The sequence below is a fragment of the Octodon degus genome, unplaced genomic scaffold, assembly GCF_000260255.1.
Source record: "Octodon degus isolate 3935 unplaced genomic scaffold, OctDeg1.0 scaffold00042, whole genome shotgun sequence".
NCBI classification, from domain to species: domain Eukaryota; kingdom Metazoa; phylum Chordata; class Mammalia; order Rodentia; family Octodontidae; genus Octodon; species Octodon degus.
In genome coordinates, this window is record NW_004524618.1 from 3,576,818 (window position 1) to 3,588,042 (window position 11,225).

The window sequence follows — 11,225 nt, forward strand, 5'->3', positions numbered from 1 at the left end:
TTTTTGAGGAACCGGGAATTGAACTCAGACCCTTGCGCTTGCCAGGGAAGCACTTATTCTACTGAGCTATCTCCCCAGCCCCGGTTTTACCTATTTTATATTCAAGCAGATTTATTGTTTCTGTTTTCATACTTAGATCTTTGATCCAGTTCAAATTTAGTTTACTGCTTGGTGAAAGGTATGGGTTCATCTTCAGCATGTGGAGAGCCACTTTTTTCAGCACCAGTTAGTGAAGAGGCTCTCTTTCTTCCAGTGAATGGGCTTGGCACCTTTGTCAGATAAGGTGGCTGGGGATAGGTGCTGTTGCTTCTGCATCTTCTGATCTACTCCACTGATCTGTGGGTCTGTTTAGTTGCCAGTGCTTTTTTTTTTTTTTTTTTTAAATCACAGTAGCTTTGCAGCATAATTTCAAGTCAGGGATTGCTATGTCCCCAGCATTGCCTGTATTGCCCAGAATGGCCTTTCCTATTCTGGGTCTCTTCTGGTTCCAGATGAGTTTCAGAATTGTTTTCTCTACTTCTGTGAGATGTGCTGTTGGGATTTTGGTGGGCATTGTATCTGTATAGCAGTTTTGGAAATATATTTTCAGCATGTTGGTTATTCCTATTAACGAGCAAGGGATATCTTTCTATTTTCTGATACCTTCTTCAGTCTTCTTTTGCAGAGTGCTGTAGTTTTAAATGTAGCAATCTTTTATATCCTTTGTTAGATTGATTCCTAAGTATTTCATTTCTTTGAATGCTATTGTGAAAGGTGCTTTTCCCCTAATTTCTCTCTCAGTGAGTTTTTTATTCTTGTACAGGAAGGCTATTGATTTTTGAGCATTCATTTGTATCCAGCTATGTTACTGAATTTACTTATTAATTCTAGCAGTTATTTTAGTGGTGTTTTGGGGGATCTTAGAGTATCATGTCATCTGCAAATAGTCATAATTTAACTTCTTCCTTTCCTATTGCGATTCTTTTTATTCTCTAATTGCCCTGGCTAAAGTTTCTAGGATTATGTTCAGTAAGAGTGAAGATAGCGGACATCCTTGTTTTGTTCCTTATTTTATTTTATTTTATTTTTGTACCCAGAATTTAACTCAGGACGTTGTACTTGCCAGGCAGGCTCTTTGCCACTAAGCTATATCCCTGGCTTTGTTCTTGATTTTAGAGTGAAAGCTTTCAGTTTTTGTCCGTTTACTGTGATGTTGGCTGTTGGTTTGTCACAGATGGATTTTATCAGATTAAAGTAAAGACCTTGTATTTCAATTCTCTGTAGGTTTTTTTTTTTTTTTTTAAATCATAAGTGGGTGCTGGACTTTGTCAAATGTTTTTTTCTGCATTTATTGAGTTGATCATGAGGTATGTCCTTGGTTCTGTTGATATGGTATATTACATTTATTGATTTGCTTATGTTGAACCACCCCTGCATTCCTGAGATGAATCCCGTTCAATCATGGTATATAATCTTCTTGATGATTTGCTGCATTTTGTTTGTCAGTATCTTACTGAGGATTTTTGTGTGTATGTTTATTAGTGAGATGGGCCAACAGTTCTCTTTTGCAGATAGGTCCTTCTCCAATTTTGGCATCAGGGTAATACTTGCTTCTAGGAATGAATTTGGGAGTATTACTTCCCTTTCAGTTTCATTAAAGAGTTTGAGAAATTGTAATATAAGGTCTTCTCTAAATTTCTTGTAGCATTCAGCAGTGAATCCTTCAGGGCATGGGCTAGGCTTTTCTTTGTTGGTAGGTTTTTAATCACATCTTTGATTTTATTGATTTACTTATTTTATTTGTTTTTCTTTGCAGTACCGGGATCAAACTTGGGACCTTCCACTTTCCAGACAGATGCTTAGGCCACTGAGTTATGATATTGGTATATTTATGATTTTTATATCTTTTGATTCAGCTTTGGTAATTCATATGTAGATAGGAATCTGCATTTCTTCTGCATTTTCCATCTTGTTAGAATATGAGTTTTCAAAGTAGGGTTTCCATAGGCTGTTGTAATTTCACCCTTTTCATTCCTAAGTGTATGGATTTGAGGTTTTTTTTTTTTTTTTTTTTTTTTTTGGCAGAACCGATGATTGAACTCAGGTCTCTGCACTTGTCAGGCAAATGCTTATTCCACTGAGTTATCTCCCTGGCCCTGAGCATTTTTTTGATAAGGTTGAATAAGATTTTATTTAATCTTTAGTCCTATTTAATTTTCTAAAGAACCAACTCTTTGAATCATTGATTCTTTGTATGTTTTTAGTCTCTAGTAGGTTAGTTTCTGCTCTGATCTTTGTAATTTCCTCCCTTGTACAAGCTTTTGGCTTAGTTTGCTCTTCTTTTTTCTACAAAGTTGAGGTTCACCATTAAGTTTATTTGCACTTGCTGTTTTCCTGATATTGGTATTCACTGCTACAGATTTCTCTTTTAGGACTGGTTTCATTGTTTTCTATAAGTTTCCGTATGCTTTATTGTTGTTACTTAATTGTAGAAACTGTCTAATTTCTTCTTTATTTTTACCTTTGACCCGTTGGTTGTTCAGGAGGGTGTTGCATAATTTCCATGAGTTTATGAAATTCTTGTGGCTTCTCTTGCCATTGACTTACATTTTCATTACACTATGGTCTTATAGTATGCTTGGAATAGTTTCAGTTCTTTTGCATTTACTTAAGCATGTTCTATGAACTCATTTGTGACCATTTTTGGAGAACATCCTGTGTGCAGCTGAGAAGAATGTGTATTCTGATGTCATGGAGTAGAACACTGTAGACATGTAAGTCCATTTGCCTGAAAGTTCATTTATAATATTTTATGGTTGACTTTTTGTCTAGTTGATCTTTTTTTTTTGGTGACAGTGACTTTACTTTGTCTTTCTAAATCAGTCTTAGTTTGAAATTCACTTTGTCTACAAATAGAATAACTACTACTTTTTTCTGGGTTCGTCTCATGGAATATTTTTTTTCTACCATTTGACTTTCAGTCTATGAATTTTTTTCTGAGTTAAATGTTTCTTCAGTGCAGCATATTGTTGGACCTGCTTTTTAAAAACAAAAACAAAAACATTTATTTGATATAGGGTCTCACTGTGCAGCTCAGACTCGGTGATCTTCCAATCTCAGCCTGCCCAGTGTTGGGATTACAGGTATGTACCACTATGCCCGGTTTCAGTGGCTGGCACAGTACACCCTATGTTCCAGGGCTGCCATGATGTGCAGTACCGGGGATCAAACCCAGGTCCTTGTGCTTGCCATGCAGGTGCTTAGATCCAAGAGCTGTTTCCCCAGTCCTGGAGCTTGCTTTTTTTTTTTTTTTTTTTGGCGGAACCGAGGATGAACTCCGGCCCTTGCACTTGCCAGGGAAGCACTCATTCTATTGAGCCATCTCCCCGGTCTCCTGGAGCTTGCTTTTTAATTCATTTTGTCAGTCTGTGTCTTTCCATTGGTGATTGAGATAATTAACATTGATGGTTATAAATTATATATATTGACTTTGTTATTTTCCTGTTGTTGCCCCCCCCCCCACTTTCCTCCCTCTGTTTACCTATTTGCCTTGCCTGGTGGATTCCTTCTGATGTGGTTCAAGGAGTTGTAGACCTTCTTACTTCTTTCTAGAATGTCTTCAAAACACTTTGGAGTGCTGACTTGGTGGTCATAAATTTCCTTGGATGTTCTTTATCATGGAAGTATCTTATTTCTCCATCAGTTTTGAAAGAGTTTTATGTGGTATGTCAGTCAGGGTTGAAGGTGGTTTTCTTTCAGAATTTGAATTACTTCACTTTAAGCTGTCATTGACTTGAGTATCTGTGCTGAGAAGTTAGCTGATCTGAGCTTTTCTTTATAGGTGATTTGTTTCTTTTCCCTTATTGCTTTTCCTTTAGAATCTGTAAGTTTCTTTTTTGTGTGTTTAATTTCTGGAATCTTAATGACATGCCTGGCTGTAGATTTTTTGTTGTTGTTTATGGCAAATTGGAGTTCTGTATGCCTCACTTATCTATGTCAAATTCTTTTTCTCTACCAGGGAAGTTTTCTGCTTTGGCATCTGTGAATAGTTTTTTTTTTAAGTGTCAATTGTGCTATCTCCTTTTTCCAATCAATGTTAAGTTATTCTTCTTTGCCTCTAGCAGCTGCTGGATTCATTTTTCATGGTCCTTGCCATATTTATTTATTTATTTATTTATTTATTTTTTTCAGCTTTGAGGTAAACTTTTATTTCTTGGCTGACAGGACTTTCACACCCATGCTCCTCCCAGTATCTCACTCTGCCCAAGAAGCTTCAGCCTAGTCTGAAGGGTGCCAGAGGCAAAAGGGTTGGGGAGTCACTTCACATTCCAGGCTGGAAGAACTGGGTTGGGGGGACTTGGGGTTACTCCCCTCCCACCCCAAATCTTTGCCAGCAAGAGGCCATGACTCACCTCAATCCAAAATCCTGCCTCCCAGATCTCCACATCCAGTAGGGTAATGACCAGACAGGACAGAACACAAGTCTTGAGCTTCAGCAATGGTGGCCCCCAATGCTGACTACTGTCCATGTCACAACTCAGCCTCCCTCAGGGGGCAGCAGAGGTCTCTCCACATTGGTCCTCATCGAAGCATAGAGCCCTCCACACCAGGTAGGACAGAGGCAAGCCAGAAGCAGCAGCAGAGGCAGAAAAGGAGCAGGCACCCAGACTAGCAGGCTGCTGGGGGCCCAGGGCTCTCCTGAAGTCGGGTGAGCAGTCGGTCCATGCAGCTCTGGGACTGGCCACTAGGTGGGTGTGGTCGGCTGTGATACAGGAACCTGGACACCTTTCTGTCCACACGCTAGTTGATACTTGTCTTTGGCTGCTGCCCACTCCTTGGCATCAAAATACCAGACAGTGATGGCATACCTGGTGGCATAGGCTGGCTTCACTTCATGAGGGTTCCTTTGGTCAGACCAGAAAATGAGCAACCGGTCAAAGAGTGGCTCAATGTTGGCTACCACAGGCCGGCCCTCAGGAACGATCTGCAGAAGGCCACCATGCACCTTAACATCCCAGTTCTGATTCAGGTAATAGATACAGGTGATGCAGTGCCCATCGCCGTGGGGATTGTCAACATGCCTCACGTACCCCAGTCCATTGCCTGGGTAACACGCCACCATGGCCTTGGTGCGCCCGTTGATGACATAGTTGCCCAGCCACCCAGCACAATGGCGGATTACTGTGTCCACGTGAGCCATGAGGGCACCGATGCTCCAGCAGCCTGGCTCATGACCTTCCACCCAGGCAATCTGGTCCCCACGAATGCTACGCGGTGGGATGGCCTGTTGGCTCACTAGCTGCCCATCATGCAGGCGCCCACCCCACCTCAGAGCCTCCACCTCGGCCAGCACACGGCCACCCAGTGCTGCTCCCAAAAAGTTGTCCTTGACGCAGATGCCGTAGTACTGCATACAAGGCACGATATAGTCCAGGGCCAAGCGTTCAGGTGCAGAAGGCAGGGCTTCCTCCCTCAACCTAGCACTAACTTCACCACTACTGCTGCTTCCACTGCCGCTGCCACTACCACTGCCCATGCCACCCTCCCCTTCTGCCTCCTGGTTCTCTTGCCTAGCCCAAGACCGCTTGGCAGGTGAAGGGGCATTCCCACCATCCTCTGCCCACTTTCGTTTTGGGGCTTCAGGTCGGGCACCCTGAGTTGCCAGTTGATGGCACTCCTTAGTGACCAGCGCCGCAGCACCTTCACTCTGCAATGGCCACAGCTCACCACCATCCTGACCACCAAAACCCTCCCGCAGGGGGCTGGCAGTGGTAGAGGTGGCTGCAGCTCTGAGGGTCCCACTCCCCGCTGAGGCTTCACCAGACACTCCTGGATGGTGGCAGGAGGGAAGCAGGGAACAGGACAGGTAACTCTCCACCCCCCATCCTGGACCGGCTAGGCTCCAAGGGCTCTGGTGGCACTGGCAACTGAGAGAGAGACTGGCTCAGGGCCTGCGGCTGGCACGGGCTGTCCATGGCAGCAGTGTCTTCATCCCCCGGGCATGGAGGGCACGGCCCGGGCCCATGGTGCCACCCAGCTCCTCCTCCTCCTCCTTCTTCTCTTCACTTAATGCAGCTGGGGGTCGCCGGGCCTGGTGCAAAGCAGGGTGAGGCAGCAGGAACTCCTCTTGTGCCCTAGGGGTGTTTGCTGGTCCCCAAGTCCACTGTTGTCTCTAGATGCTTAGGGTTGCGAGCTTTTTCTCCGGCCCGGCGCCGCACAGCGCGCCATACCCCGCCCCCGCCTCGCCCCGCCAGTTTTAAAGAGTCTTTCTTTTCGTGATCACTAACTCCAAGCTTGTCTTCTGTAATTGAGTTCCTGTTCTCACATTGGCTTAGTCTTCTGTGGGTACTTTCAAAGGAAATTTTATTATCTTGGGTATCTGTTTGCATTTGCCTATGGATTCCATTTCTTTCCTATGCTGAGAGTTCATGGCTTCCATAATTTTCTTAAGCTCCTCTATTTTTTTGATCTATATCTGCTCTAGATTCACTAATCATGATTTTTTCATTGTGGATACTATCTCTGCAGTTTTGTGAGAAATTATTTCTAATTTAACTTTTTTCTAGAGCTTCATTCAATTGCTTTGCTGTTACCACTTCAGAGAGCCCAGGTGGGTGGCTTTTGGATTACCCCACCTTATTGCCCCCCTTTGGTGAACTGTATGTCCGGGGCTGCATTTTTTTTCCTTCTGTTTTTAGATTAATTCCTGGGGTGATATTTGTAAATTGGCTAGGGTGGGTTGCTTTATTGCTGGTATTTAGAACCCATAAGAATTGAGAGGGCCGGGGAGATGGCTCAGTGGAATAAGTGCTTCCCTGGCAAGCACAAAGGCCTGGGTTCAATCCCCGGTTCTGCAAAAAAAAAAAAAAAAAAAAAGAATTGAGTACTTCTCTAAGCTATCTTCCAGGTGTAGCTGGTTTTTGGGTTTTGAGTCTTGCAAGATTCTGTGTCTTCAGTTAGCTGGGAGAAGTTGCTGCCTGTCTGGCCCAGCCCTAGTTCTTTGGCATTGTGCCACTGTATTTTCTGTGAGCCTTAGTCAATCTCAGTCTTTGAATACCAGGAAGAACAGCTATTTAGAACAATTGTGTCACTTTTGGTTATAGTAATAACCATCAGCAATGACAGTAGAATCAAATAGCATAGAAAATGACAAACTGAGCTCACTATTGATTTACCACCTTTAACTGTATGAATTAGATTTGTGGTTATGTAACAAAATCTAAAACAAACCAGAAAATTATATGTAGTATACAGTACTGAACATGTCAGTTTTACCCTCAGAGGTTAACATTTAAAGAGGGTTAGGGAAAAAACAGAGAGATAGAAGAGGAAGAGTTGAAAAGTAAGGCTGAAGGATGAAGGGGGCTCTCCCCCACTTTGGGAAGCTGGTGCAGAAGACTGGAAGGAAAGTGATAAGGAATAAATAAGAGAACAGAACAGAAACACAGCCGCAGAGGCTAAAAGCCACATTTACATTCATAAAAATAAGATCAAACAATGAAGGAGACAAAACAAAAACATAAAAAACCTGCCATCACAATAAGAGAGAGAGAGAGAGAGAGAGAGAGAGAGAGAGAGAGAGAGAGAGAGAATGAGAATCCACTTCCTAGTGTGCTGCTGCTGTCACTGGTAGTGTGTGGACTCAGAGTCCTGATCTGTGCCGACCTGTCCCAGCAAGCCAGCAGTAACTTTTTGGTGGAGTACCAGCTAATCTCAGTGGGCCTGCCTGCACGTTCTGGTGGAGACCAGACTCATTCAGCCTGTAGCCATCAGTGCACCTTTCTCAGGCCCAGCCCCAGCTGGAAACCCCAGACGGGTCCCGCAGCTGCTCTGCCCTTCTTGAGGATTGCTCCCAGTCAATTGCTTTCTGTGTGGGATGACTGAGCCATCAGCACGCACTGCCAGCGAGCACAGTCCTTCATGGCCACTGCCTCCCTTCGTTGCTGCATCTCTCTGAGGAGGCCTCTCGTATCTCCAGCAGTCACTGTGTGTTCACAGGTTTGAATCACTCCTCTCTTGCAGTGAGTTCTGTCTCAGGGAGAAGGTGCTGCTGGCTGCCTCCTTTATTGAAGTTTTACCCTTCACTCTCTCTGTGGACTTCAATTTGTGCCTCAGATTTTTCCTGGGCCCGGGCCCCACTTGCCTTCTGGACTTCCTCACATTGCTATGTGCCAGCGGCAGGACGGCAACAGAGAGGCTTTCTCTGCTGCTTATCATTCCGCCATCTTGGTGCCTCCTCAGAATGGCCTTTTTAGTTTCTGCAAAAATGCCATTTGGATTTTGGTAGGCTTTAATGAAATCTGTAGATTTCTTTGGAGATTATTAACATTTTTTTTCTTAAAATTTATTTATTTTATTTATGTGTGTGTGTGTGTGTGTGTGTGTATGTGTCTCTGTGTGTGTGTGTGTGTGTGGCCAGCTCAGCCCACCAGGGGGCGGGGCTGGCTGGCATGTGGTGCTGGGGATTGAACCGCGGTCCCTGTGCTTTGCTTAGCTTGTTCTAAGTAGGTGCTTTAGACCACTGAGCCATCTCACCAGCCCTGATTATTAACATTTTAACAGTGTTAAATCTCTAATTCATGACTATGAGATGTTTTTTCTATTTTCTCATATCTTAGTTTTTTCAGCAGTGTTTTGTAGTTCTTGTTAAGCAACTCTGCTTCCTTGATTGATTCAGAAGTGTTTAACTCTTTTTGATACTGTTGTACAGGGGTTTGATTTTTCTCACTACTTAACATTTATTTATTGTTTGTTTTATGTATTTGGTACGGGGTCTTACTACACAGCTTGAACTTGTGGTGATCCTCCAGTTTTCAGCCTCATCAGCGCTGGAATTACAGGCATGCAGCACCACGCCCAGACAGCTGGCCGGCTCAGTGCACCTGGGGGTGGGGCCAGCGTGGCACGTGCTGCCAGGAATGGAACCCCAGTCCTTGTGCTTGCCTAAGCAGATGCCTAGTCCGCTGAGCTATCTCACCAGCCCTTAACATTTATTTTTCTTGAATCAGTTTTCAGAAGTAGTATATCTTTCGTCTCTTTAAATATATTTTAAAAAAATTCTATCTTTTTGGGTTTTCAGGTCTCTATCTTTTTAAACTATGCAATTTTTGTAAATTGTCTTGGTTTATGGTTTAGTTCTGGTTCTTTTGGCATATTCATATGACTCAGAGTCAGCAAATCCTTAAAATAAGTTGGAAAACTGATCTGAAAATTGGTAAAATATTTTGGAAGCTGCAGATTTAACCAGAGTTAAATTACTTCCAACATCATTTTGTTACTGATTTATCTTGACTAGCAGCTTAAATTTTGAGTAAACAACCAGAACATTACAAGTAAAAATATTGCTTGGGAATTTAAAGAGAATATAGAGTATGTGTATTTCTGTTTTTTTTTTATAAAATTCAAGAAATGACATGAAAATTCTTTTTAGAAAACAGTTTCTGTAATATTTTGCTAAAATTATGGAAAGAATGTATACAGGTGCTCCTCATTTTTCACAAACTCTATATTTGCAAATTTCTTTTCTTTCTTTTTTTTTTTTTTTTGCGGAACCGGGGATTGAACTCAGTCCCTTGCGCTTGCCAGGGAAGAGCTTATTCTACTGAGCCATCTCCCCAGCCTGCAAATTTCTTAATCCTCATACTTGATAGTACTTATATGGTCATTCTTGGTGTAGAATGTGAAAAATAACAGTTCCTTGTGCAAGTCCATTTTATGCTATTATAAGTGAATAATGTGGCTGGATAGTTAATAATTTGTAAAGAATAACAGCTTATTTCCTCACAGTTTTGGAGACTGAGAAGTCAAGATGAAGGGGCTGGCAAGCACCTACATGCTGGTTATTCCATGGCTGAAGGTGGATAGGTGTGTAGTGGGTACCAGTTCCACCCAGGAGGGTGGCACCCTGTTGGGCTAATTATCTCTTAAAGGTCCCACCTATTAATACTGCTATAGTGGCATTTAAATTTGAACATGAGATTTGGAAGGGGCTTTAAAAGCATAGCATCCCCCAAGAAGCTCATTCACAGCTAAATTTGAGCGGATTAACACTCATTCTGCCTTTTTATTGCAACACAAACAGGGATAACCCTAGACTGGAAACAGCAGAAGGGAGTGTGTATAACGTAGTGCAAGAACATCTGCCTCTGCGAGCAGTTGGACAAGGCTTGAATCCCAACGTTGGCGTCTGTTCCTGGGGTGGCCTTCGCCATGTCATGACTACACCTAAACTTCTGTTTGTTAGAAAATAAAATCTACTGGAATGGGTTGGTGTTAAGACTTAGGGTTGTAATCCATTTGATGTGTGTTTGTGTATACCTTACACTAGCCCCCACACATATATGCACATATTTATCTAAACGATTCAGTATTGGCAAATTGCAGGTTTGTGGCAAAATAACTGCCACAAGTAGTTGTGTGTCTTTGCTAACTGATGATAAATAATTCTGTTATTTCATACTGTTTTTTTTATATATATATTTTTCTTGTTCCTACAAAAATCTTAAGATTCTGAAAAGATAACTAAATGTAACATATAACTTAAAATGGGTAGAAATATATCAGCAGTCTTAAAATACATGCTTTCTTCAATGCTGCCATCCCTCTCATCCCTTGTTATTTTTATCCAAACACTTAGTACTGATCTGTGCCTTTGTTCTCTCGTTTGCACTCCTCCTGGGTTTGAGGAGGATGGCATGAGTTATTTCCTCTCAGCTTCAAACACACCCTTCTCACCTCTGGGTCATCATGCTGCTCGAAGACTGTAGATCCCATTTCTGCCTTCCCATCTGCCTGCAGTTTCACAGTAGGGAACAGTACAGAGAGGCTGCCGTGAGAAGACAGGACTTCATTCTTGAAATAGTTGGAGATTTCCTCCCTTTTAAAAATTAAAAATTTCAAATTAACATATCTCAAAAATTAAAATAGTAACTGAATTTTATTTTTTATTTTTGGAAAAGTGAACAAAATTTGTAACAAGATGATAGAATAACAGTAGTTAATCCGCTGCATATTGTTGTCTTTACTCAGAGTATAAGATGTGGGTATAAAAAGTTCTCCAATCAATATTAGTGCAAACTTTCTTTTCTATGAACTATGAGACACTAATAGTATATTTAACTTGCATTTTTTCTCCTTTTTCCCTTCCTTCCTTTCCCTTTAAACCCATCCTAGTTCCTTTTCCTTTTTAACAGTTTCTTCCCATTTCACAGTATCAGTTATACGTTTTATTTATTTATTTATTTTTA

At 42.1% G+C, this 11,225-nt stretch overlaps 1 protein-coding gene and 1 pseudogene across 2 annotated transcripts in view; one reads left to right on the forward strand and one right to left on the reverse strand.

Moving 5' to 3' along the window:
- Positions 1–11,225, forward strand: part of Slk (STE20 like kinase) — a 100,680-nt gene that overhangs the window by 16,519 nt on the left and 72,936 nt on the right. The gene's annotated exons all lie outside the window — the stretch shown is intronic.
- LOC101575685 lies at positions 4,645–6,173 on the reverse strand (annotated as a pseudogene).